General features: G+C 41.0%; 1 protein-coding gene across 1 annotated transcript in view; it reads left to right on the top strand.

Annotated features, from left to right (window-relative positions):
* Positions 1–4,479: 4,479 nt before the first annotated feature.
* Positions 4,480–27,629, top strand: part of LOC126183278 (uncharacterized) — a 292,135-nt gene continuing 268,985 nt past the window's right edge. The window contains exon 1 of the mRNA XM_049925101.1: positions 4,480–4,592. The gene's annotated coding sequence lies outside the window, so the exon portion shown is untranslated. The remainder of the gene's footprint in view (positions 4,593–27,629) is intronic.

Raw genomic sequence — 27,629 nt, 5'->3', positions numbered from 1 at the left:
AATATTGAGCCGGAAAAGTACTCAGTATATGTAAACATGTATGACTCTTCTGTGACCTTGCTCATACTGATGGTGTGAAGGCCATGCACACTGATGCCAGTAAATGCATCACTCCATAACTCAATGGTGCACTGTTCCTTCAAACACCATCAACACTTTCGTGGTACAACTCAATGTATAGCAATTACCAGATGCCATCCAAATCAAGCAGGTAGATAACTTCCTTGTCATTATGAGGACCACAACAAACATGAAGTTTACAATGGCTTTATCATCAGACATTTCACTAGTGACTTCAAACTCACATGTGACAGAATCAGTTGCGATCATGACCAGTTTTTCAGCTGATGGTTTCCTCACCATTGTAGTCCTCAGAACACTGCGATCACCTACTACCATTCCTATGGATGCTGATGTCACGGCTCCACCACCTAGTTGCAAGCACAAACCAGCTCTGTGCCAGCATCAGCCATCACTGATCATTCCCTCCACAGCTGCCAAAGCCTACCTCCACCCCCCTTTACCAATATACTACCTATATTCAACAAGATGAGTTCAACATCATTATGCAGTTTCTCCTGCTCACTGAGAAATGGTCTAGCCATGCCCTGCATTGCAGCCAGCCATTGCGTGGTTGGTCATAAACCTGTATAATAAAGAGTATTTTTCTGCAACTGTGTCATTATTAGTCATTGGCATTTTCTTTCTTGAGGTACAATCCACACGGTCATCAAAATTCGCAGCAGAAAAAGGTGAAATATTAAACCAATTTTCAAATGTTATGAAGCAAAATTGAGGAATACTGGCTACGTATACAAGAATTGCTGATAAGATTTGTGACACAGATATCTGAATCAGCCATGGAGAAGAAATAAAAACTTTAAGGTTCGCCGATGACATTGTAATTCTGTCAGAGACAGCAAAGGACTTGGAAGAGCAGTTGAACGGAATGGATAGTGTCTTGAAGGGAGGATATAAGATGAACATCAACAAAAGCAAAACGAGGATAATGGAATGTAGTCGAATTAAGTCGGGTGATGTTGAGGGAATTAGATTTGGAAATGAGACGCTTAAAGTAGTAAAGGAGTTTTGCTATTTGGGGAGCAAAATAACTGATGATGGTCGAAGTAGAGAGGATGAAATGAAATGATCGTATGGCATTGTTGGCCGGGAGGCCCCATGCGGGGAAGTTCGGCCGCCGTATTGCAAGTCCTTTTTAGTTGACGCCACTTCGGCGACTTGCGAGTCAATGAAGATGAAATGATGATGAACACACAACACCCAGTCATCACGAGGCAGAGAAAATGCCTAACCCCGCTGGGAATCGAACCCGGGACCCTGTGCGCAGGAAGCGAGAACGCTACCGCAAGAGCACGGGCTGCGAACAGTAGAGAGGATATAAAATGTAGACTGGCAATGGCAAGGAAAGCGTTTCTGAAGAAGAGAAATTTGTTAGCATCGAGTATAGATTTAAGTGTCAGGAAGTCATTCTGAAAGTATTTGTATCGAGTGTGGCCATGTATGGAAGTGAGATGCGCATGATAAATAGTTTGGACAAGAAGAGAATAGAAGCTTTCGAAATGTGGTGCTACACAAGAATGCTGAAGATTAAATGGGTAGATCACATAACTAATGAGGAAGTATTGAATAGGATTGGGGAGAAGAGGAGTTTGTGGCACAACTTGACAAGAAGAAGAGATCGGTTGGTAGGACATGTTGTCAGGCATCAAGGGATCACCAATTTAGTATTGGAGGGCAGCGTGGAGGGTAAAAATCGTAGAGGGAGACCAAGAGATGAATACACTAAACAGATTCAGAAGGATGTAGGCTGCAGTACGTATTGGGAGATGAAGAAGCTTGCACAGGACAGAGTAGCATGGAGAGCTGCATCAAACCAGTCTCAGGACTGAAGACCACAACAACAACATCTGAACCAGTGATAGTTACATACCTGAAATGGCTGAAACTCAAGAAGACCTCGGTACTAAATGACACCACTTAGACAGTAATTAGTGACAAGGTCATTCAATTTACTAGCCATACTTTATAACAGATTGCTAGAGAATGTATATGTTGCTTGTAATTGCAAGAGGATACTGACCACACTTGTTGCAGGAAAGGCAGCTGGAATACCACCTATCGTGAATAAGGAAGACTATTCCATAACAACCAACAAAATGCCTGTAAAAAACATTAGAACCTGTGAAACCCCTTCATAGTCTTCATGTGTAATATCATAAAGTCCATGAAGCTTTTGAATCAGTATGGCACTAATGTACACAATAACCAAAATACCTTCACGTGTAGTGTGTATGCAGCATTATGGTAGGATGTGGGCCTATGTGTTTTCGACAGCTGGAACAGAGAAAGCTGTTTTTAATGGGAAGTCAGCAACAGACACAGAAGTAATGCACACCAAGTGCTCACGATATTATCACTATTGTCAAAAATGTACATTATCATGTACCCATATGAAAGTTTTGTAGTCCATTTTAGATGAAATCTTAATCTGTGATGTCATGTTCTATATCTACATCTATATTCTGCAAACCACTGAGAAGCGCACACCAAAGGGTATATCCCATTGTATCAGTTATTAGAGTTCTCTCCCATTCCACACACATATGGAGTGTGGGGAGAGTGACTGTTTAAATGCTTCTGTACAAGCTGTAATTAATCTGATCTTGCCCTCGTGATCCCTACAGAGGTGACACATAGGGACTTGTAGGATATTCCTTGGTTCATCATTTAAAGCTGGTTCTTGAAACTTCACAAGTAGGCTTTCTTCTGATATGTTTTTATTCCAGTCTTTGATCACAATATCAGTTCTTCTGATAGTTTTCATCTGTCTTCAAGAGTCTGCTAGTTTAGTTCTTTCAACATCTCTGTGACATTACCCCACAGGTCAAACATACCTGTGACCATCCATGCTGCTCTTCTCTGCATACTTTCAGTATCCCCTGACAATTCTATCTGGTATAGGACCCAAACACTTGAGCAGTTATCTAGAATGGGTTGCACAAGTGATTTGTAAGCAATGTCCTTTGCAGACTGATTACATTCCCTAGTATTTTACCAATAAACCAAAATCTGCTACATGCTTTACACATGACTGAGCCTGTATGATCGTTCAATTTAATCTCCCCACAAAGTGTTACACCCATGTATTTGTATGAGTTTGCCGATTCCAACTGTGACTCACATATTATAGTCATATGATACTACCTTTTTTTAGTATTGTGAAGTGCACAGTTTTACATTTCTGAACATTTAAACCAATTTGGCAAACTTTGAAATCTTACCAAGATCTGACGAAATATTTTGCAGTTTCTTTCAGACTGTACTTCATTATAGATTACTATGTCATTGTGAAGAGTGTGATGTTACTTTTAATATTGTCCACGAGGTCACTGGCATAGGCCTATAATGTGGATAGCAGGGGATCCAACATACTTGCCTGGGGTACATCCAAATTTGCCTCTACCACTGTCGATTACTCTCCATCCAAGATAACTTGCTGCATCCTCCCTACCAAACACTCATCAATCCATTCTCAGATTTTCCTTAATGATCCATAGATCGTACTTTTGAAAGTAAGTGCAGGTGTGGTACTGTGTGAAATACCACTCAGAAATCGAAAATACTGCGTCTACCTCATTTATAAATTTCAGTGCATTCCAGTCATAATGCTCTTTCGTTTTATTTTGAACTCATTTTCAACAACACAACAAAATGAACGGGGAACGCTCTGATATCCACAGTGTAGCACGCGATATATGTCGATACTGCCCACAGACGGCACAGCAGTTGCATGCAGAGCAAAGTATTTCAAAAGTTTTTGATGTTGTCAATATTATTGCGGAACCTCTCAATCTCACCCGTAGATGTTCATTATTATTGCGCGTCAGAAAAAAAAGAGCAATATTATTGACAGTCTAGGCGGCGCTTTAATGAAATTTTGCAGAGATCTATACAGGCAGTCACTGTCTGTGTTCTATCATTGAATATACTCGGAAGAGAGCCTAATAAAACTTAGTACAATATCCTCGGTCAGAATTTGCAATGACTTGCAGAGTATAGCTCTGAATGTTGGTAAGCAAAATGTCATTTACATATGTTTCATATGCCTCTGTTTTTGTTGTTGTGTGTGTATATAGAGCCATTTTTCTCAATTGTGATATCTAATAGAATATAATTTTTATGTTAGTGCATTCATTGCTGCCCTTTATATGACTATATATGCATATAACAAGAACATCAAATATTATTGCATTCTGAGGGGCAAAAAGAAGACAAGCTCGTGATCGCATCTGAATTTATTGCATCCAGCTCGTGAACTTTTTATTCCAAAACATTGATTCACAGTGTACGCAATGTTGCGTTTTATATATATATATATATATATATATATATATATATATATATTGGATATACGTATGCATGGCATTCCAGAATCTTTGGAACAGCCATATTGTGGATGGCGGAGTGGATTGATTAGTTTTGAAGTATTTGCGCTTTACGATTGTCAAAGAATATTGTGTCTTGACGCAACTGCGGCAAGGTTGTAGGATTTACGGACTCAATGAACTGCGGTAAGTGTAGAATAATGGCCAGCCGTTTGTGGGTTTATGCGTTACTTAATGGAACAAAGAGCTTTGCAGGGAGTCTGTCATAAGCAGAGGCATTTATTATTACTATCTTGCGTCGTCTGTTATGTTACTGCTGCGTTGTGCTGTGTTATGTGTATGCTATGTTATAATATAAGGAACTGTTTAACAGGAGACTGACCCAACATGCTGCAAAGTGATTGATACCAGATTCTAAACTGACTTACAGCGAATCACCTTTCAGTCGCTTGTGGCAATTTCTTCTCCCATTCATCTTTTTACGTTTTTGCACCAACAAATTTAGACCTATTCTGTTGCAGGTTACAATGTTGTGCTGTAGTTTTTGTTTACACCCTCTGTAGTGTACTATTATTGGCATATATAGTTGCGATCTACTCGAGATTCTCGGTACTCTGTCATATTTTACACAGTGGCAGGTTTCGTGGTTGAAGGAAATTTTTTTGATTATGCTTGATATTTTATCTTGTAGTTTATGGTCTTGAGTTGTACCTGTCATGAGCAAGCGATTTCCACATGGGACGGTTAGCTGTCAGTGGAAGTGGGATATATATTAGATGATTTTCATATCCCGTGTAAATAATTTTAAGAGCATAACACGATGGTTTAACTGGTCGCTAGTTATAAATTACGAAACTGCAGTAAAGCTTGGGGAACGAGCCCATTGTTTTAAGACACTTGACGCGGAGACGCTGAGTTCGAAACGCGTGTGTCAACTGTGATTTGTTTATTGCTGTTTCGCTTCGTCGCGTATTGTGAATGCGGGAAAGGGGGGGGGGGGGGGGGGGAAGGGAGGGATAGCAAGAGACATCACCTCATCTCCAAGGCTTTGTAATTTGTGAAATTAAAGTCAGGCTCAGTCTCGTATGCTGACGATGTTGACGGGGTTTTTTAACTCCGTTACTTTACCTTTAAAAATATCGAGATTTGGAGACTTTCATCTCCAGCAACATAAAATGTATTTGAAAAAAGTAAACTTATTTACAGGTGAATACATGTTCAAATTTCATTGTAAAGCTGCTCAGATAACATTTTGCTGTTGGTGTTTCATCTGTCATGAAAGCTAACACATTTAGTTTGTTGCAGAGTACATTTGGAAGTTTTTTGCGACTGCATTTTTATATTTTATTATAAAAATGACATGAGTTATCAGGTGTTGGTGAGTGAACTTCATTATTTAATATGCCCATTTATATAAGTAAGAACAGTTTTCTCAGAAAGTGTTGATGCTTCCAAAGTCTCCCAGCATTTTCTCACTAGTCAGAAGTGTTGAAAGAATCTCTGTTTGTAGAAGATTCCTGCCAGATGACAACAGATATTAGATTTGAGAAACGAAATAAATTTGTAGAGGCAGAGGAAAGATAATTTAGGAATTGAAAATGAGGTGAGATACTTGTGAATTCCATCATGGAAGTGCTCTGTCTCTGAGAGCCAGCATAAACTGAGATGAGGGTTATATTTGCAGCAATGTTGTACTGGTGTACCCTACTTGTGTGGGGAAGAAGCTAAATTCCCCACATGGTTGAGTGGACGCCCAGCTTCATGGCTACTGCACATTAATAGCTTGTCATCTTCTCTAACAGTGTGGTAATAGTCATGTAGGCATAACTAATGTAACAGTGGTTGTTGCTAGTCAAATTGTATGAATGTTCTAATACTGTTTGCCTGTATAGATTGATTCTCTCTGGTTTCTTTAAATCACTGAAGTCAGATAATTGGATTCTTCGTTTGATAGGTCATGATCTTAATTTCTTCCCCACCTGCTTTTAGGCACAGCTTGTTCCATCTGAAATGACCAACATACAGGCTGCAGTAGATAACGGTGCAATTAATTATCTGAAGTGAACATGATGAATAGTCTATTTTTGTGTTAACCTTCGTTGACCCTGCCGACTCTCAACCAAGCTGTCACATCCCAACACAACTGTGGTCTCGGGCTTTGCTACAGATCAGTCAGTCAGTGAGCATGTCAGGTTTTCTTCCTGCTCTCCATGTAGAATACAAATTCAGTGAGCCACTTCCCATTATGCATCGTGTAGTTACCAACTGCGGTACACAATGGGAAATCAAAGTACACAGTAACTGAATTATAGCCTACATTTGAGACCAAAATAATATCATGTAACAGGAGCTACACTATTTTGCCTTTGAAGTGGCAATTGTTCTGGAGAGGGCTTAAACCCCTTTACCCAAAGAGAGAACTTATGTTTACAGAAGGTAATAGTGGTTACTTTAGTTGCAAAACAGTGGATACATATGCTGTTTGTAGGAGAAGTCGCATGTTAACTTGCGTAATTTTTTTTGTTTTTGGTGTAAAATTTATCCACACATTCTCATCCTGCCATATATATAGGTGACTATAACAGCCACATGATCAGTGGAAATACAGAGACTGCGACAATGACAGACTAGCGGAATGGGTGGAAGATGAAAATCTCACCCTACTGTCCAATGATAAAGAACGGCCTACTTTTAAGTCAGCAGTGTGGAGGTAGGAATACAATCTAGATCTGTGCTTCATGTGGACGGACAACTCTGGCCAGACCCCAGGAGTGTTCATGATTTCCCACACAGACAGCACTGACCAGTAATGATAGAGGTATGAACACACATCCCTCTACATCTAACGTTCACCCACGGTGGAATCTAAAGAAATCTGTGCCTATTTCTTCACAGGACTAGACAAATGCTCAGGTTGGGTATCCCCTACCAGCAGAACTACAAAAGATTTCCCGATGCCATGATTAGGACTGCAAAAAATATATATCAATAGGCTACCAAAAGCAATACCTCCCTGGCTTGTCCCAAAAAAGGGAGGAGTTGCATCAAAACTTCATCAAAAGTGCTCAAGAAATAGCAGATGAACTACTATGCAGTCTAGGTATGACAAAACTGTGTGGAAACAGTAGAAAACCTCAATTTTCAGGTATCATGTAGACAAGCATGGACTTCTGTAAGGAACTTTGGAAGTGCATCCCCGACTTGAAGGAATGACAGCAATTAATCCAAATACCATTGCTTCACATCTAGTTGTGACATCCAGAGCACTAAAAGGCAAATCACATCCAAAGTGCAACAAGAACTCAGAACCCTAAAAGCTGAAAGTAAAGAAACTAAATAATTCCATCCCTTCACTTGTGAGGAAATCACAACAGCACATAAACATGTAAAGCCAGGAAAACTTGAGGGTTTAACAATATCCATCTGGAATTCTATATAAATTGTGGCAAATAAACAAAAAGACATTATGCAAGTGGGCTATTTATCACAGGAATTAAAATGCCCTAAGATAATCACTATATTTAAACCTGGCAAACCAGCTGAGAGCCCTGAGAGCTACAGACCAATGGCCCTGCTACCTGTGACCTACAAGCTACTAGAACAGGTTATCCATAGTATAAGATTATTTGAAGCAATCCCAGTTGAACAAGCAAGCTTCCGGCCATAACATAGCTGCACAGATCATGTTCTGTCACTCACCACCAACACTGAGGCAGGATTTCAGAGAGAACCTAAAACAGCATCCACATTCATTGACTTATTGGTGGTCTGTGATACAATGTGGACAGAAGGAGTGGTATACAAGCTTCTTCATATAATTCCTTGTAAACAAATTGCTAGCCTAATTGGCAATACACTAAGTGACCAACTGTTCAAAGGAATGGTGGGATCCAACTTCAGCTCCCCAAGAAAAGTAGAAATACCTGTATATCACAGGGAACAGTTGTTGCTCCACTTCTCCTCAACTAGTATGTTGCAGGTATGCAAAAAAACAGTCAAGGAAGTTTGGTTATGCTGAAGTGTGGGTACAAGGTTTACCTCAATTGAACAGTCAGAAGAAATCCTAATGGAGGACGTAGATGTTGTGGGAAAGTGCCCTCGCAAATGTAAACTTCAACCAAAGACCACCAAAATGGAGGTTTCCAGCTGCACCTAAATAATAATCTCACTGGAAGATAACTCTGCATACAGTTAGAAAACACCACCTTCACTCAATAAATGGGTGTAGCCCTTGTCTGAACTGTCGGTGTATCTTGCAAAACCAGCCGAAAAATTAAAAACAATAAGTCTTCATTCAATGCCCATGTAGTCAGCCTGATGGTCTAGTGGTAAAGTGCTTGTCTGGAAACTGACATCTTAGGCTTGAACCTCAGTTGGACCTTGGGTTAGTCTGCATTTTAACCTAGCCTTTGCCCCTTGATGATGTGAGGTGTTGTCAGAAATGACACACAGTTCAGATTCCACATTAAACTGTGGGCCCCCTTTCCCTGCTTGGATAACTGCAGTAGGTTAGGTGCATGCAAGTTGCTGAAGTGGCATCCAACTTGAAAGATTTGCACCACTCCTGTGAGCCATAAGAAGTTATTATATACCTGTATGGAATAGCTTGGGGAGGGTTGGAATCCACCCCATGTTGTTCTGCTCCAAGTCTTGTCTTCTCAACCTGTAAATGTCTCCCTGTTTGGCTAAAAAGCCATTATGCACAAAAGGTGGATGTCCAAATAAATAATGCCATGAGAATGATTACTGGCATTACTAAATAAGTACGTACAGAAAAGCTGCCAGAACTAAGTCACATTCTGCCTCCCTCCCCCCTCCCCAACTATGTCGCATAAATACTCACATACAAGTACAAAAAGAGCATGGGTAATAAAATCTAACAATCTGTGAAGATGTCGATGATGCGAACAGTGACAGACTCCACTCTAGATGACCAACAATAACAACAAGGGTTGGACTCAAAAACTGACTGGACAAAAAAGTGACTGCGGAGAATCACATACCATCAGCCATATTACAGAAGAATGCCCCCTCAACATCATATGATTGTAGACCAGATTTCCTGTTGGCAACACCAAAGTTGATAGATTGCATATGTGGTGTAGAGGTTTAAGATTTTTGGTTTACAATAGTATGCCCCCACGTCTCACGTATTTTTTAATGTGTCAATAAGCTATATGATAAAAATAATGAATAAATAAATACAGTGGAGACTCAATTATCCGGACCTCAATTACACGGATTTGTGGTTATCCAGATTAACTGTGAGAAAGTATCTCTGTACCATCCAGTCCGTCCACTACCTGCCCGTGCTGCACATGGCAATTGAACAGCAGAAAATGGAAAAAGATGAAACAGAAGGAAATGTAGATGCAGAAAAGATACACGACCATCTCGTGCAGAAGCATTTAAAGCCCTGGAAACAGCTTTAAAGTGATTCGAAAAACAGTGTGAGATTCTGTGAGTTTACTACAATTTAAATGAATTCGTGATGTAGCATCAATGAAGAGAAAAAAATGTTTGTTAACAAAATCAAACTACAGTGACTGTCCAATGTAATTTTTGTTAGGTGTTTCATGATTAAATTTGTGGTATGTTAGGAAGTTACAGAAAATATGTACATATGTATGAAAATTCTCTGACCTCTTAACAAATATTGATTTTATTGATTTTAATAAATATTAATGTGTACTAACCCTAGAAAGGTAACCATGTGACAATGTACCAGAAGATAACCATACATAGGCAACATAGGTTCTGCCTAGAGTTAATAATACAAAAATCACTTTCTTTCATGAATTCAGTTATCCAGATTTTCTATTATCCGAATGATTTAACATGACAATTAGTCTGTTTAATTGAGTTTCCACTGTAAATGGAATATAAAAGAATTAGTATTAGTACAGGAATTAGCTGAAAGCAGGACTGACAAATTGTTGTATTACAGAAGTAGTAAAGTGCTAAGTGTGTCCAGTGTTTCCTGGGCTCATCTCTGTACAAGTGAAGGATTAGTATGTGACAAGAGTGATTATCTGTAATATGTTGCACGTTAGACTGTTGACAGCCACACTGAGTATGTATTGTGAACAAAATGTGGTTCCTGAACACACTGGATGTAAGAATATTGTAGGCAGTGTTCTCTCAATGGAGCTGTTATGTTACCTGCTTAACAATTTTTTTTATATCTGGGTAGACTGGAATATGAAATGACCCCTTATTTGCTTCTGAAACGGTGAAATATATCAGCAGACTTGTGACTTGACCAGGAATCTGCATTGGCATGTGTATTTTTGAACTTTCATGTGATTAGCAAAAATTATGTGATGACTTGAAGGTGTCAGAAAGAGCAGCTCAAACTATCCATATGCTGACATTTCAGATTCTTTCCCTGTGGATGAAAATGTTTTTCACAGGGCTTAGTTGATGAATGACATGTTAGAAGATTATTGTTGGAATGCAATAGTGTGTCTCACAGACCTGGGTCCTTTGAATGTGTATGGGAATTGCTTAAGACATATTGCAGATAAGCCTGCACCTTTACAGCTATTGATACAGTGTGCTATTTCTCTTCTTGAAGAGTGTAATGCCATACAGATGGGAGAAATATTGGCCACAATCTTTTCTGGCCACCCTGGTTTAGGTTTTCTGTAGTTTCTGTAATTCACAGGCAAAGGCCAAGTTGATTCCTTTCAAAATAACATGTCTGATTTTCTTTCTTATGTGTTCTTAACTAAGTTTTCGCCCAATTTATAATTACCTCATATTAACAGGATGTTAAACCCTAAGCTTATTCCCTTCTATAAACATATTATAGTATATTATACATTACATTGTCATATGTGTGTCACAGTAAATTGAAGGCTCCAACTCTGTAATAAACACTGATCTGCAGAGTGAATCTTTTGAATCCCTGTATTATCACTGCCTTGTTCAACCTGTATAGAAAATGTTTGCCACTGACATTCACTATCATCATTAACTCCAGTTTGCATCATTCAACATACTTAAACACTGGGAAGGGGAGGTTGAAGGATTTGACATATTCAGATGAATTATGGTCCACGTTGCATAACATAATTACACTATTGTAGATACTGCTGGACACATAAGTGGCTGTGGGAAATATGTGTCAAATACATTATAACAATATTATTTCTTGATAAGTATTATCTGTTGGCAGTTTTACTCCATCTTACCACACTAATGCTACTTGAATAGTTTAAAGGGAGACTGTTTCATCAGTACCTTGCCTTTTGCTGTGTCTTTTTTATCTTGGTTTGAATTGTTTTAAGGACCTCTATAACTGTACTATCAGATTTACCATTATGAGTCTCGTCACACTTTTAGGGACCTAGATTGCATGCTGTAATTTACTAAGTAAAGAAATTGGGCTGTCAGTACCAGATGACAATAGTTGGAAATTGTACTATGGAGTTTTTATCCATATGAGTTAAACAAACCTGTAAAAGGTAATATAATATAAAGGTGAAAGTAGGAGATCCAAGGCTAGACCACTGAGAAAATTTGGTCAGCATGCCACCATTTTGTATATTTTGCTCATTTTCCTTAACACAAATCATAACTTAGGTTTTCCATTTAAGTGCATAGTAGTTGTCAAAGAGTGAATCTATTTTCATTGTTTTTATCAATGGTGTCATGCTTAAATACTGTGTAATTTCTCATTGCAATTTTCATATTTGTTGTATGTGTTAATGTACGTAACATGTGGAGATGGGTTTTTGAGATTCCCCCCCCCCCCCCCCCCCCCCGATAATTACATGTGTTGTTTCATGCTAACATAGCTATGAATAGTCACAGATATTGGCAGTCTTCTAACCAGAACACCATAGCTGACTAGCTAGCCTTAGCTTGTAAATGTACTATAGTTATGTCAAATGGGAAAACAGGTGACAATGTTATATGAATTTATTTATTATGAAGTTGGATAAGTTAGCCTTCAGATTTACTGTAAGGTTTTCAGTTGTTGGGCTTAATGCTTGAATTGCCTTCCTAAAATGTCAGTTATGGAGGGGTGCCATTTTGTACTTTCTAGGTAGTCATGATTTTGGAGTTTAATACTGACATTTTGTTAAAAAAAAAAACTTAACTGGTGCAGTTGTTCAACCAGTTGGGGAGGTCAGGGTTGAGATTCCTGTCTAGCTATTCTGATTGAGGTTTTGCATGGTGTTTGTAAATTGACTGAAGCAAATGCCAAGATGGTTCCTTAGAATAGATCACAATCAATTTCTTTCACCATCCTTCCTCTTATCTTAGATTGACATCACCATTAGTTTGTTGAACCCTAGTCTTCCTCCCTTCGTTACAGAAAGAGATTCTGTTTCTTTGTTCATTATCATAGCATATTTGACATGGCATTAAACCCACAGTTACCAGTCCTTAATATTAGTTGTTCTCTTGTTAACTTGGTGTAGGCAAATACTGTAGTGCATTCTAATAATTTTTCCTGATCTTCAGATCATTATAATAAAATCAGGATTGTACTGTAGGATAGTGTGAATCATAATGTTTCTACAGACCTTTTTTTTTACATAAGCTCTTCCTTGCAGTGACAAAAAAATCTTCCATGTAAAGCAGAAAAAAAATTGTTTAATGGATGATTACATTGCTGCTTACAATATCAAAATTTGAAAAAATTCCACTGCTATTGAACCAGTTTAATAATTGTTTTATTTTATTAAATAAAAATATATGTTATATACTAAGTTTTTATTTTGTTTTTATTTAATTATTATGATCCTATACACATCTTATCCTCTGAGTATGTATAAGGTTTTGAAAAGTCATTCGTCAGTTTTATGAATATCTACTAGTGTGTTGAATAATAAGTGAGAAGTTTAACACATCACTACTGTTGTATGAGTCTGTATTATAACTACAAACTGTACATCAATTTTACAGATACATAAAACTGTAAATGCATTTTACCATAATATCTTACATAGTGTATACCATATTTTAGCTTTGAAGGAAAATTTCAAGCATTTTAATTGGTGGGTTTGAAGTGACAACGTCTAAGGTCATTAGTCTCTTACTTGGCGCCGCCCCCCCCCTTCTCGTATAGATCTGTGTAACCCATCTGTCTGCAGCTGGAGTAAATCTGTTTGTGCAACATGTCTGAGGTGGCGTTTCGGTACCAGCTGGATATTTATCCAGTTGGTTGTGTGAAACTGCCTAGAAACCACAGCCAGGCCAGCCAGTTCGCCAGCCTTTATTGTTAATCTGCAAGGCTGATTTCATTCACATCAGGCTTGCCTCCCCATGTCCTGGAAGTGGTGCATGAACATGCTTAGTTATCTAGGTGGGTTTGTAAAATATTTAAGTAAATGCATAAAACTTAATTTTTACTTGATTAGTCAAATGGCATGTCCATGTAATGTGCATTTTTTTAAAAAAATCTTAAGGGCTATTGTTTTTCTGGGAGGGGCTTTAGTCTAGTTCTGTTAAGAGAGAAACTGTCAGTGTGTCTCACCATTATGACATCTGCTCAGACTTTGTCTTTGGATGATCATTTCCAGTGGTGTATATTGTCATGCGTGTTTAGGTAAATAACTAGTAGATTTTGGTTTGCAAAAAATTTCAGAAATATAAACAGAGACTGTGAAATGTATCTGGTCCTTTGAAAAGCATTTTTCTATACTGCTTATCAGAAGCCGATGTATGAATGACTTAGTGTGAAGGGGGAAAAAATCTGCAGTAATTTTTTTGTCAAACGACTGAGGGGTTAAGAATATATGGTGAAGTTCACTGAACATATGTCATGATTTTACAACACATTGTGTAAGCTTGATGCGTATTGTAATATTTTAGCTGTCCTAGATCCCACAAATTTGTCATGTTATCTTTTTCCTGGAATTTGGCATCAGACATTCTGGTTTGTTATTAAAATTAGCTGTGGCAAAATACAGAATTTCATTATACTGAAAAGAATTTATAACTGAAATTTACAAAGGGTTTTCTTACCTATGGCAGATAAACATAGTTAGTAACCTAACACATCCCCGATTTGCTTATTGGATTTTCCATCATTTCGCATATGTGTAACCTTGAAAGGACAAGTAAATAATTTCATTTTCCATTTTCAGAAAATCATATAAATCCTCATTCTCAAAAACCCATAACTGTTATTAATTTGAAATACTTCACTTCTTTCTGTGCATATCCTGCCTCCAAAAAATGTAATTTTCTTTTTTCCTTCATGTGAATTTCACAACAAAAGAAGTGTACCATTTGTCACACTAGTGTGTGCAACAACCTGAACAGGAAGGTGTTCGGCAATAGGCAGCCATCCACAATGTATCAACTTGTCTTGAAAATGTCAAACAGAATGTTGTTTCCCAGTGTGCAGTGTGTCTTTGGTCTGCAACATGCATCAGAAAGGTTTTATAATCTAAGACATGAACAATGCAGATGTGATAAAATGTATTGAGATGATATTCACTATTGTAATTACCTGTGAGGCACCTGGTGAAATGATACCTCAGCACTATTCTGCAACATTTCTCAACAGACTTTACACCAGAACTACCTTCATTCCCTCAACTATTGTACAGCTTGTACTAATGACAGATGATTGAACATATGCAGTTTTTCAGCTTTTATTTTATGGTTGGATGCCCTTCTTTCCTCCACTTGCCGCTAGGGAGAAAAATCTTGCGTGTCATTTGCTCATTTGCCTGAATTCTGTAAACGTTGTTCAGCATGTTTTGGAATTTTAATTATGTTGTGTCGGAGACATATGGGAACCCACAAAGCACTTCTGTAGACAGGTGTGGAAGGCAGCTTACAAACACTCACAATGGTCAGTGTACCACCCCAAGGTTGTTAAATGAGTGTGCAGTTTGTCCACTTCTGTCTTGTCTTGCAAGTCAGTGCAGTTGGTTGCAGCTGGTAAACACCAGTGTCCAAAACAGAGAATTTTGTATATCACAGCAGATAATTTGGCTTTCATAATTCTTTGAAAAACCTCCCAGCCCAAAGAGTTGAGAACCTTGCATAGCTGGGACGAACAGCAGAAGTGAGAAAACTACTCTGTTCGTGCTACACATGGAGGGGGGTTGGAGTTAAATGGAAACATGTGTAAGTATGAAAGTGAACAGTGATATTGGAAGTAAGGTAGTATGTAGGTTTCCGAGCTTCTCGAAACATGAAAGTTGTGAATCCCATGCTATTTTCAGTCACTGCAGTTCAGGGGTAACTTCCAGGCCCTAATGGATATTTATATGAAAGAGTTAATCAAGTTCAGAATAGAGATAGTTAATGTACAACAACACATTGAAATGCAAATGTTAGTACACATGCAGGTGAATATATTCAGCATCGTTTACAGCGCTCAACATGTCAAGGACTGCTATGGATGGTGTCCAGACTGGTACTGTCCAGTTTATTCTACACAGAAAAATGCTCAACAGTGACTACAATGATGCTGCCATTCGATAAAAATGTAAAAGAGATCATCTTACTGTCTCTTCTGCAATCATCTCCCAGAACGCAGAGCTGAAATCTCCAGCCAGCAAGTGTGTCAGTAACATCAATCACAGTTTGGTGTAGAGTGACCATCACATCTTTCCAACAAGGGTGTAACAACTACATTCTCTGGCTACTTACAACATGGCAAGCAGATATTCCTAAGTTGACCCTGTCCCCACGATAAATGTTTACACTTCCTAGACAACATTTTGAAAGGAGAGAGAAAGCAGGGAGACATTTCAAATTAGAAATGTGGCCCACTAATTATTGAAGTCAGACAGTTATCTGTTCAAGCTACAGATAGGAGCAGTGTGTTATGAGAAGTTAACTTAGTATACGTATCATACTAAATCGCTCTTGGCAATTGCTGGGATGGTTCCTTTTAAAGGATAAGGCCGATTTCCTTCCCCATCCTTGAAACATTCAGAGCATGTGCTTCGTCTCTAATGACCTCGATGTCGATCCTCATCTTCCTACACATTGTATTGAAATTTTAGTAGACAGTCTCTTCTTGTATTACATACAATCATAGATAACATGTCCAAATGCAGTTAAAAGCATGATTTAACATTTGAAGGCTACACCGTGTAAGACACTAAACTGAAAATAAAGCTATACCTTTGTAAATTCTTTATCAATCTGTGTCGTACACACCATTCAGAAGCGATCGATTTACGATTAGTATTCGCATATCTGGCATAAACATATGTGTTTCCTTGCCTTACAGATTCCACCTGGTGAGAGACTGTTTGTAATCGTATTTTTGGTGTTCATTATCATTTATACCACTAACTGCAGTGCTGTGAAGAGCTACACATGAGGTGAAGTCGTAGTATTGAATAAACAGCAAGATGAACTTAAGTATTCTGCAAGTTTCTCCCATTGGCGGGACACTACTTAGCCAAACGTGGATGATGAGAATCATTCGATTGTAAAGGGTGAAGAATGCAGGAAATTCTAGACATAAACCCAACCACAGAAATCAGACTGAATTTCAGATGCTAAGAACAGAGAGTAGAAAACTACTGGAAAGAGTGGAAAGATCTTGGTGGAGCTTTGTTACAAACGTAAACCAATACGCTATTGCAGTTGATACATTGTACACTGTGTGAACCGAGGTATTAAATTATCAGTTTAAAAATTCAGGTCAGATTTACTCAAATGCATCGGTTAACCCTGTCAAAGACAGTGAAAATCATGGAAGATCAGTTAAATGAAATGGATAAGGTCTTGAAAAAGGTTATAGGATGAACGTTAACAAAAGTAAAATTAGGGTAATAGAATGCAGTCGAATTAAATGAGGCGATGCCGAGGGAACTAAATTAGGAAATGAGACAATAAAAGCAGTCGACGAGTTTTGGTATTTCGACAGCAAAAGAATTAACCATGACCAAAGTAGGGGATAAATTGTGGTTAGATATCAGATCAAGTGTAGGCGGAAAACTACAGGAATGATCAGACTTGTCTTTGCAGGATTTGCGTCATTAGTGTTAATGTCACGACTTGCCTACGTTGGTTTGAAACAAAAGCATCAGTGTGTATTGCTGTTGCAGTCACTCAACGTGGTTCAGGACAGGGTAAGCAGGGCTTTACCCGTGAAACTGTTTTACTGAACCAACAGCATTAGTGCTGCAGCTATTCGCGAGTGTGTAGACGCATTACAGGAATCTGGAGAGGCCCTCTTTCTGCATCGGGGCTGAAAAACATGACTCGGAAGATCGAATTAACTGGCGATTTGGAAAATGGTCCTGAGAGACGCCGGTGGCCTGCTGCGCTACAAATTGTTGAAGTTACTGTTGTCATGACTGAGAATGCTGGATCCGGTGTGCGATATCCAGGCAGTGCAAGAGTTGTCACGGTACCCAACATCCCACCTGAAATATTCCGGGCAGCCAGTAGAGCAATCTCTAGTGCGGTTCTAGGCTGTCGTGGTGCAGGTGGTCGTTACATTGAGCAACGTTTGTAACTTGAATGTAAACATGGTACGCAATTAACAAATGCTATCCTCCCATGTGGAAATGGAAATGTTTCAGTGACTTATTAATTATCTCTCTTCCGCATACCCATTTACATCTATACAGATACTCCGCAATCCACCCCGCGGTGCCTGGCGGATGGTACCCTGTACCGTCACATGTCATTTCCCTTCCTGTTCCACTCGCAAATAGAGCGAGGTAAAAACGACTATCTATATGTCTCCGTATGAGCCCTAATTTCTCGTACCTTATCTTCATGGTCCTTAGGCGGGAATGTACAGGGCTATTACAAATGATTGAAACGATTTCATAAATTCACTGTAGCTCCATTCATTGACATATGGTCACGACACACTACAGATATGTAGAAAAACTCATAAAGTTTTGTTCGGCTGAAGCCGCACTTCAGGTTTCTGCCGCCAGAGCGCTCGAGAGCGCAGTGAGACAAAACGGCGACAAGAGCCGAGAAAGCGTATGTCGTGCTTGAAATGCACTCACATCAGTCAGTCATAACAGTCCAGCGACACTTCAGGACGAAGTTCAACAAAGATCCACCAACTACTAACTCCATTCGGCGATGGTATGCGCAGTTTAAAGCTTCTGGATGCCTCTGTAAGGGGAAATCAACGGGTCGGCCTGCAGTGAGCGCCGAGTGTGGGAGGAACTTGATTATCGGCTTGATGTCTGCCGAATCACTAAAGGGGCACGTATCGAACATTTGTGAATGCCTAAAAAAACTTTTTTAGTTTTTGTATGTGTGTGCTGTGAAATCGCTTCAATCATTTGTAATAACCCTGTATGTTGGCGGCAGTAGAATCGTTCGGCAGTCATCTTAAAATGCCGGTTCTCTAAATTTTGTCAATAGTGTTTCTCGAAAAGAGCGTCGCGTTCCACATTTGAGTTTCCGAAGCATCTCCGTAACAATCACTTGTTCGAACCTACCGTTAACAAATGTAGCAGCCCGCCTCTGAATTGCTTCGATGTCTTTCTGCAATTCGACCTGGTACGGATTCCAAAAACTCGAGCAGTACCCAAGAATAGGTCGCACCAGCATCCTATATGCGGTCTCCTTTACAAGTGAACCACTATTTTGTAAAATTCTCATAATAAACAAGTATTTCTACAAAATTTCGTTGTTCTGTGATCACACGTTATTCGTGGGATTCTCTCAAGTAGCGAAACTTTTATCATAACCACCCTCTATAATGGAGACTGGCAATAACAAGAAAACATTAGTAAAAAAGATAAGTTTGTCAACAGGGAATATAAATTTGTTAGGAAGTCTGTTATTAAGGTATTTGTATGGAGTGCACCCTTTGAAATGAGGGGCTACAGAAGAATGCTAGAGATTAGATAGGTAGAGTAACCAATGAGACTGAATGAAACTGTGGAAAAATAAATTTTTCGGTCAAAAGGTGGGATAGGTTGATAACACATTCTGTGGCGTCCTTACCAGTTGTATGGGTAAGACTCTTGAATGCTTGGTCAACTGCCGCGTCGTCTGGCTGCTCGAGTACCTAGGTCACCTGAGCCGCTCCCAATGAGGTTTCAGGCGCTACGGTTCCACTCTTGACAACTTAATTCTACTGGAGATGGCGATACAGGAGACCACCTTACGCCGGAACCATTTGGTTTTCGTGTTTTTTGACCTCGAAAAAGCATATGACACTACTTGGAGGTACAACATCCTTCGCCAACTTCATGAATGGGAACTACGTGGACGCCTGCCGTTTCTGATCCAATCATTTCTCGAGGGCCGCGTTTCCGTTATCTCATTGGCGATGCCATGTCTGATTGCTATGTTCCGGAGAATGGTGTGCCCCAGGTCAGTGTCCTCAGTGTCACATTGTTTCCTATCGCTATCAATGATATTTCCTCTGCAGTCAGGAGCCCTGTCAAATGCTCTTTGTTTGTGGATGACTTTGCAATCTTCTACTCTTCCTCTGATCTTAAGACGACGGTGAGGCAGCTACAGCTGACCGTTAGGAGGCTGGAAACCTGGGCCCAGACAACTGGTTTTCGGTTCTCGCCTGAGAAGACTGTGTGTCAATTTTAATCTTGCTCGTCGGAGTTTTGACCAACCAGAGCTTACAATGGGGCACTGTATTTTACGTTTTCAAGCACTGCACTTTTTGGGTTTAGTATTTGACTCGAAATCAACACGGCTCCCACACCTGAAAGACCTACGAGCAAAGGGCTTTCGGTAGTCGAACATTTTGAAATGCCTTGGCGGAAAAACATGAGGAGCTGACAGGTCCCGCCTCCTGCAGTTTTATAGGGCATTAGTTCGATCACCTCCGGATGCTGTCCACCATAAGGGCATTCAAATATCGACTGGAGCCTTTCGGACCAGCGCAGTTCAGATGCTGGTGAACTACCACTCTGGATTCGGCGACGTATCCCTTTGGCTCGACAGGCGCTGAAAATCTCAGCGTTACCTCAGTCATTGGCATTTAGTTCAGTGATCCAACCCACCTTCGAACGACTGTCCAGGAATCTGCGCCAAGCGACCCAGCCATTTGGTATATGTGCTACAGACTGTCTCAGGGATCTGAATCTATCGGGCATGAAAATACACACCCAGGGATGGAACACACTGCCGCTTTTGGTGTCGTCAGAGGCCCAAAGTGATTTTAAGCTTGACACAGTAAACGAAAAGTAGGACTCCAGTTTTGGTTTTTAAAACTGTTTTCGTCTGTTTTAGGCATGTACCATAGTTTTATCGTTATTTATACAGATGGATACCAGCAGGGGAATGCTCTCGGTTGTTCTGCGGTTTTCCCTGATAGGGTTTATAAACTGCGTCTTCCAGAACAATTTACGAATTATGATGCGGAGTTATATGGCATTCTGATGGCACTGGAGAGGGTTCACAGACATCACCGTACGAGCTTTCTTGTCTGTTCCGACTCTTAGTGCGCTGCAGGCACTTCACTAAATGTATCCGGTAGACCCGCTGATTCAGCTCATCCATGACTCCTTACAGTGGCTCCAACACCGTGGCAAGGAGGTGATCTTTTGCTGGGCACCTGGCCACAGTGGGATACAGGGTAACGACATGGTTGACAAAGCTGCCAAGGAAGCATGTTGGGATGGTGCTGTCCATCAATGTCCCGTCCCATTGCACGCCATTATCTCATTTTCTGACAGATGTATCATGCGTCAGTGAGAGACTGAATGGTTGCAGGTGACAGACAACGCTCAAATCGACGACAAAGGCTTGGCGGACTTCGTCAGCCTCGCCGCTGGAAGGAGGTTTTGCTTACCAGACTGCGCATCAGCTATAGCCCTTTCACACATGGCTTCCTCCTCCGGCGTGAGGATACACCACTCTGTGAAGTTTGTGGCGTGCCGCTTTCAGTTCAGCGTATAGTGGCTACATGTGTCCTGTATACTGATATCAGGGCAGCCCTCGGTCTTGCTGGAGATCTGCCCACCATCCTCGCAGATACCGATACCAGTGTTAAGAGTGGTGAAATTTTGTGAACTGTCAGGCCTCACCCCTAAACTGGTAGGGAAGGGCGGCAGACTTTAATACGTTATAAACTGCTCCGCATATGGGGGACAGCCTTGGTCCCCACCCATGAGATTTGCATGTTGACTTGTTAGGGCGATGATGAGCATGATGTCGAGCGCTCCCTCAACCCAAATCATCATCATCATCCTGTGGCGTGAAGGAATCGTAAATTTTGTAATATAAGGAAGTTCGGAGTGTAAAAATTGTAGAGGAGACTAAGGGATGAATACAGTAAGCAGGTTCAAATGCTTCAGAAGCTGTGCTGAGAGGAAAAGGCTCGAACAGGATGTACTAGCGTAGAAAGCTGCATCGAACCATCTTCGGACTGAAGACGAAGACTTATTTTGGTCGTACACAAGGTGAACATTAGTGGCAGTAGAATCGTCCAAAGTCTGTCGCAAATGGTGATTCTCTAAACTTAAATGGCGTTTCGCAAAAAGTCTTCTTCCCTCAGTGTGTTCTTATCCAAGTTCACGGTGGTGTTCCGTAACAATCACGCCTTTCGAAACCACAGGCAAGAAATCTAACAGGGCTCCGAATTGCTTCGCTGGTTCCCTGTCCGACCTGGTAGGGATCCTAGCACTCTAGCAGTACTGAAGAATGGATTACAGAAGTTCTCTCATTTATAGGTGTGCTACACTTCCCCAGAACTTTCCCAACAAGCCCCAGTCGGCCACTGGCATTTCATTCCATCCCTTTTGCAGCGTTACACCCACATATTTAATCGATGTCACTGATCAGCTTATATTTATTCTCATAAGCAAGCTGCCATTCATCGCACCAAATAAAATTTTAGTCATCCTGAATCAAGCAGATGCTCGACGAATACACTTCCCGGTACCTAAAAGCGTCCTCAGCAGTTGGTTTTGCCCCCAGCCCTCTTCCCCATCCTAAAGATAGTTTATGTACATGGAGAGCAGCAGTCGTATGATAGTTTCCTGTGACACTCCTGGCATTTACTGTGGTACATAGAAGTACGGGATGGCGTACTGTAACCTGTCACTAAAAAATTATTACTCACAGGTTTGAGAACTCATTCCGTATGCTCGGAAATTTGGTCTAAAGCTTTTCGAAAATCTGGGAATCTAGAATATGCCTGCTTATACACACTCAGTACACACGAACTGTTATTTTGTTAGCATCAAGCGAGCGATCATAATATTCCTCTAATCCTCTGGCATATAATAGCGATATACAAGCAGTCCTGAACCCTCTCCACGAGAAGTTGAAAATTTCTCTAGGAGGTAAAATGTCTGAACCACTGAGCTATTAAAAACAAAAACAAAAAATGTGGGTGATGTGTTGTGACTAATCATTCCAAAAGTCCATGAATCGCTCGATTCACTTTTTTAGGTGAAATTTGACATTCATCAGTGTCATGGGTGACTTAAGGCCAGCGGTTTGGTCATGGAGGTAATTAGCATACTTGGTATCAAGCCATCATAGTGCTAGAAATAGTAATGAAGTGGGGTTTGTTTGAAGGTGACAAATTGATGGCTTCGTTAAGGCAAGATTGTCTTCAAATGGCTCTGAGCACTATGGGACTTAACAGCTGTGGTCATCAGTCCCCTGGAACTTAGAACTACTTAAACCTTACTAACCTAAGGACATCACACACATCCATGCACGAGGCAGGATTCGAACCTGCGACCGTAGCAGTCGCGCGGTTCCGGACTGCGCGCCTAGAACCGCGAGACCACCGCGGCCGGCAAGATTGTCTAAGGAAGTCAAAATGTGTGGTTTGCTTAATCACTTTTGGGTTGTACACGTTTCCACTTAATTATGAAGCTGTAAAAAATTGAACTGGACACGTTTAGGATCAAACCATATTTACAGGTATATTATATCTGTGCATACAGTCATAAGAAATGTATAAACCTACCTATTCTAGTATATTGCGCCGTCTTCTCGCTACAGCGGGCACTGTGTACGCGGGCCACATCCTTCTCTGTATCAAGCTTCTCTAATGGTGTCCGGATAATTCCATCTTTGATGGGCGTCCTGATACTCAACAGTTTGTTGTGCTATATTTTATTTCAGCTTCACTCGGAATTGGTCTAAATCGTGGTACTTATTTCGTGATAACGGGATAGGCATAGGCGCACCCAGCAGGTAACCAATTGCCACCACTCAGAATACAGTCTTATGAAGCCAAAGTCGCATCTTGCCCCGCCACAGGCAAACGTATCAATTCAATACCCATATGAAGAAAGGCGAAACATGTAATGGAAAGGGCCGCGCTCTCTAGGGGGCCTTGCCACGGTTCGTGCGGCTGCCCCCGTGGGAGGTTAGTCCCCCCTCAGCTATGGCATGTATTTTGTCCATAGCGGAAGTGAGTTTAAGTTAGATTAAGTAGTGTGTAAGCCTAAGGACCGATGACCTCAGCAAAATCGTTCAAATGGCTCTGAGCACTATGGGACTTAACTTCTGAGGTCATCAGTCCCCTAGAACTTAGAACTACTTAAATCTAACTAACCTAAGGACATCACACACATCCACGCCCGAAGCAGGATTCGAACCTGCAACCGTAGCGGTCGCGCGGTGCCAGATTGTAACGCCTAGAACCGCTCGGCCACCCCGGCCGGCGATGACCTCAGCAGTTTGGTTCCATAGGAGCTTATCACAAAAATAATGGAGAATTTCAACGATTTTATATCGCCTACAACTATCACTTTTGTTCATTCATTTTATTATGGATGCTAACTCGTAGCAAGTGTTTCCAGAAACATCGTAAAATCTTAAAACTACTTCGCTATTCACGGCGACTAGGTTGCAATCCCTTGAATAGGCTCTAGTCGCAGGGTACCCCCACGAGTAACCCCTGGACCCTACTATAGGTACCTCGTTGTTGCAGTTTTAATAAAAGCCAACAAAGTAACGAGGACACGATACAGCAAAAAATAAATTCGGGGAACAGTTAAAAAACGAATAATAGCTCCTTTAATATAGACGCATTTCAGCCTCAGAAACAGATAAAACTGTGGAAATGATTGTTCAGTCAATACAGACCAGAATTTTGGTATCTCTGGAAAGTCTAATTGTGCTGATGTTACCTGCAGCTACATCGGACCAGCTTCTTGTATCGTTACTCCATGCCAAGGGCTAGGTAAAAAGACGATTAATGCCTGTTAGACTTAAGTTGCGGCTCGTAAATTGTGGGTTCTTAATATCCCAAGATATACAAATAGTTTTAACATTTCTGGTACCGATTCACACTGAGGAATTAAAAAGGTGGTTGCTGAATCTGATGTAGTTCTTCAGAAATTATTTATAAATTGGGAAATAAGCTAGTTAATGTACATGTAAAGCAACAAAAAAAAAACTCGCACGATACTGTAACCAGGTAAGTTCTTTACAGCACACGAGTGTTTTTCAATTTATGTTTACGTCATCCAGAGGAAATGTGACATGAGGTTAGCCCTTCCATTATTATAGTCTCTCTGTAAGAACACTCAAAAACGGCTCTGCTGAGGAATACACGGTCATCATCTCTAGTTGCACTGCGTAATTCAATAATCTTGTGTGTGTGTGTGTGTGTGTGTGTGTGTGTGTGTGTGTGTGTGGTATCTGTAGCTGAATGATAAACTTATAAGGTTAGCGTCGCGAGAGGTCCAGGTCCACGTTCGATTCGATATTATTTTCTTTCTGTTGTAGGGTGCTCATACATTTGGTTGAGAGTTTAATAAACATGAGATTTCCCTCGATTACGATAAGACCAACTCTTGGAAAAAGCAGTTAACTTCAGTGATGTCATAGGCGAACGCTATTGTGACAAAACTTCGCTACTTTAAGAATCCTGTAGGTCCAGTATCTGCACCCACATTGTAACCTGCATTATAGCTCTGTACTACGAGAATTTTCAGCTGCTGTTTTGCCAGTGGTATAGTGGTGAACACCATGTTTTATTAGCAAATCTTAGAGATTAAAGGCTTGTATAATTTTTAATAAGTTTCTGCTGTATGCTACAAATGTGTCGGATAGAAAGTTCCAACTTGTAATGTCTGATACGTCCGTGATACCAGATTCCCCAAAAATGTTTACGCTGCGGGTTTGTCGACGACTGTTCACGCCTGTGCAAACCTTTCGATCTGGAGGTCTCTATCTTCCGAAGTGACGGACACCGGATGCCGCCCGGTTTGCGCATCGCAGCGACTTGCGGCCTTTTGTTTCTAAGCGCCGACCACTATTCAGCGCTTTGTGACTATTAAATTCTTAATTATTTTTCCTTCATTTTAGTCTCGGTATGCCTAAGATGAATCAAAGGATTACAAATGAAAGCAGATAAATCGCATCTGAGATCTTCGAATAGCTGTGTGAATAGTTGAATCGAGCGGTCGTCAAACTTCTCTACTCAAGTCGCATATGTAGCGATGTTAATAATAATCGGTAACCTACATAAATTCGTGGTTTTTGAGCCCCAGTAGACTTGGTGTTACAAGAGCATTACAAGTAGGCCGCCAGACCCCAGGCCAAACTACTGATCGTTCGGGACACTTCGCTTCGGCTGTTCTGTTTGAGATTTCTGTCATCCTCAGCGACCCCAAAATTGCGAGAGTGTAATCGCCTGACCAGGTGTTGTTTCGATATCAGAGTGACTAGACGATAAACTGATTAATAACAGTAATTGCACTTACATTGCGTAATGGATTTAAATATGAGACTCTATCTTAAATGTTTACTTAATGTTTTGAATGTCATTTTTTCCCTGTCGTATTAAAACACCCTTCATTTAATTTCGTATTCGTTGGTACAAATATAAAGGGCGATCAAAAAGTTCCCACGCGAGGGCCATACAGTGCAGAATCTAAATGCCAAGCAGGCAAAATCGCCGTGAGTATTGGGACAGTCATCCCACCTACGCAGCAAGTTGACTATACCCGTTTGGTAAAACGCCGTGCTGCATGAAGACTTCCGTAACTGTGGGTGCTAGAGTGTCTCCCACTTGAGATAGCGTAACTTCTGCGTTATCATGAAGCAGGAACACCCCTTGGCGCACCATTCCACAACAAGCCCTTTTCGCTAGACATGCTGCCCCATACACATTCGTAATTCTCTAAGGGATGTCTACAGGTGTTAGTCCTCCGGCAGACAAGAAAAGAATAACAGCTCGTTGGCCCTGTTTGGACATATTTGGAAATAACAGCACCGTAGTGGACGTTTCCACATTTTCCGCACGCACGTCGGAAGGACATAAATGCTACGCAATCCCTTGCCTACATGTCGGTGCTTATATACCCGCATTGGAGTGAATACACGCTGCAGCAACGCCCTCAGACGGAAACTTTTTGATCGCACCTCATACACTGAAGAGAAAAAGAAACTGGTACACCTTCCTAATATCGTGTAGGGCCCCAGCGAACACGCAGAAGTGCTGCAACACGACTTGGCATGGAGTAGACTAATGTCTGAAGTAGTCCTGGAGGGAATTGACACCATGAATCCTGCAGGGATGTCCATACATCCGTAGTGGACGGGGGGGGGGGAGGGTGGAGATCTCTTTTGAACAACACGTTGCAAGGCTTATCGTACTGTGGATAAACAGCGTGTTCATGACTAGAATATTTTTATCCTACAAATAGTCAATGGACAACCACAGACGGCTCGTCTCTTGGATTAGATCCGATACCGTCCGCAATAAATAATTCTGTGCAATGAGAGGCAGGCGTGAACTCCATGTAATGAGTTCCAGTTTTCCCCCTGCGGGTCCGGGGTAAGAATAGGCCCGAGGTAATCCTGCCTGTTGTAAGAGGCGACTAAAAGGAGCTTCAACCGTTTCGGCCTTCCATGTGATGGTCCCCCTTGCGGTTTGACCTCCATTTTTCAAAATTCTACAGAAGTACGAGCCTTTTGGGGAAGGACGCCTTAAGTGGTGTACCACTGGTCCTAAGACCTTGGCACTCAGCATTGTACTGGCGTTGTAACCATACCCACAATTCCTCAAATTGGGCCTAAACGCCTGATGGGTTGTACAAGTTACGCCCATAGTGCGTCCCCATCTGCACCTACGATCCTGATGGACTTTCCATGGCACCAGAAATCCAGCACGGTAGCCAGCCCGTTGTGGTGGGGTCGTCATGTACCCTCTAGGTTGTAGCCCTCTGACAACACAGGGATCGTACTGCCGATACCTGAGCTGTACCCTCCCCACGTCGGCCAAGGAGTAGATGCCCGTCTCCTTGGGGCATCAGGACTCCCGGCAACGGTCATCCTGCCAGGTGGCCCTTGCTGAGGCTGGGTGGCGCC

Source organism: Schistocerca cancellata, chromosome 4 (genome assembly GCF_023864275.1).
Source record: "Schistocerca cancellata isolate TAMUIC-IGC-003103 chromosome 4, iqSchCanc2.1, whole genome shotgun sequence".
NCBI lineage: Eukaryota > Metazoa > Arthropoda > Insecta > Orthoptera > Acrididae > Schistocerca > Schistocerca cancellata.
Note: the sequence above shows the minus strand (reverse complement) of the source record. Positions and strands in the feature narration are given on the sequence as shown.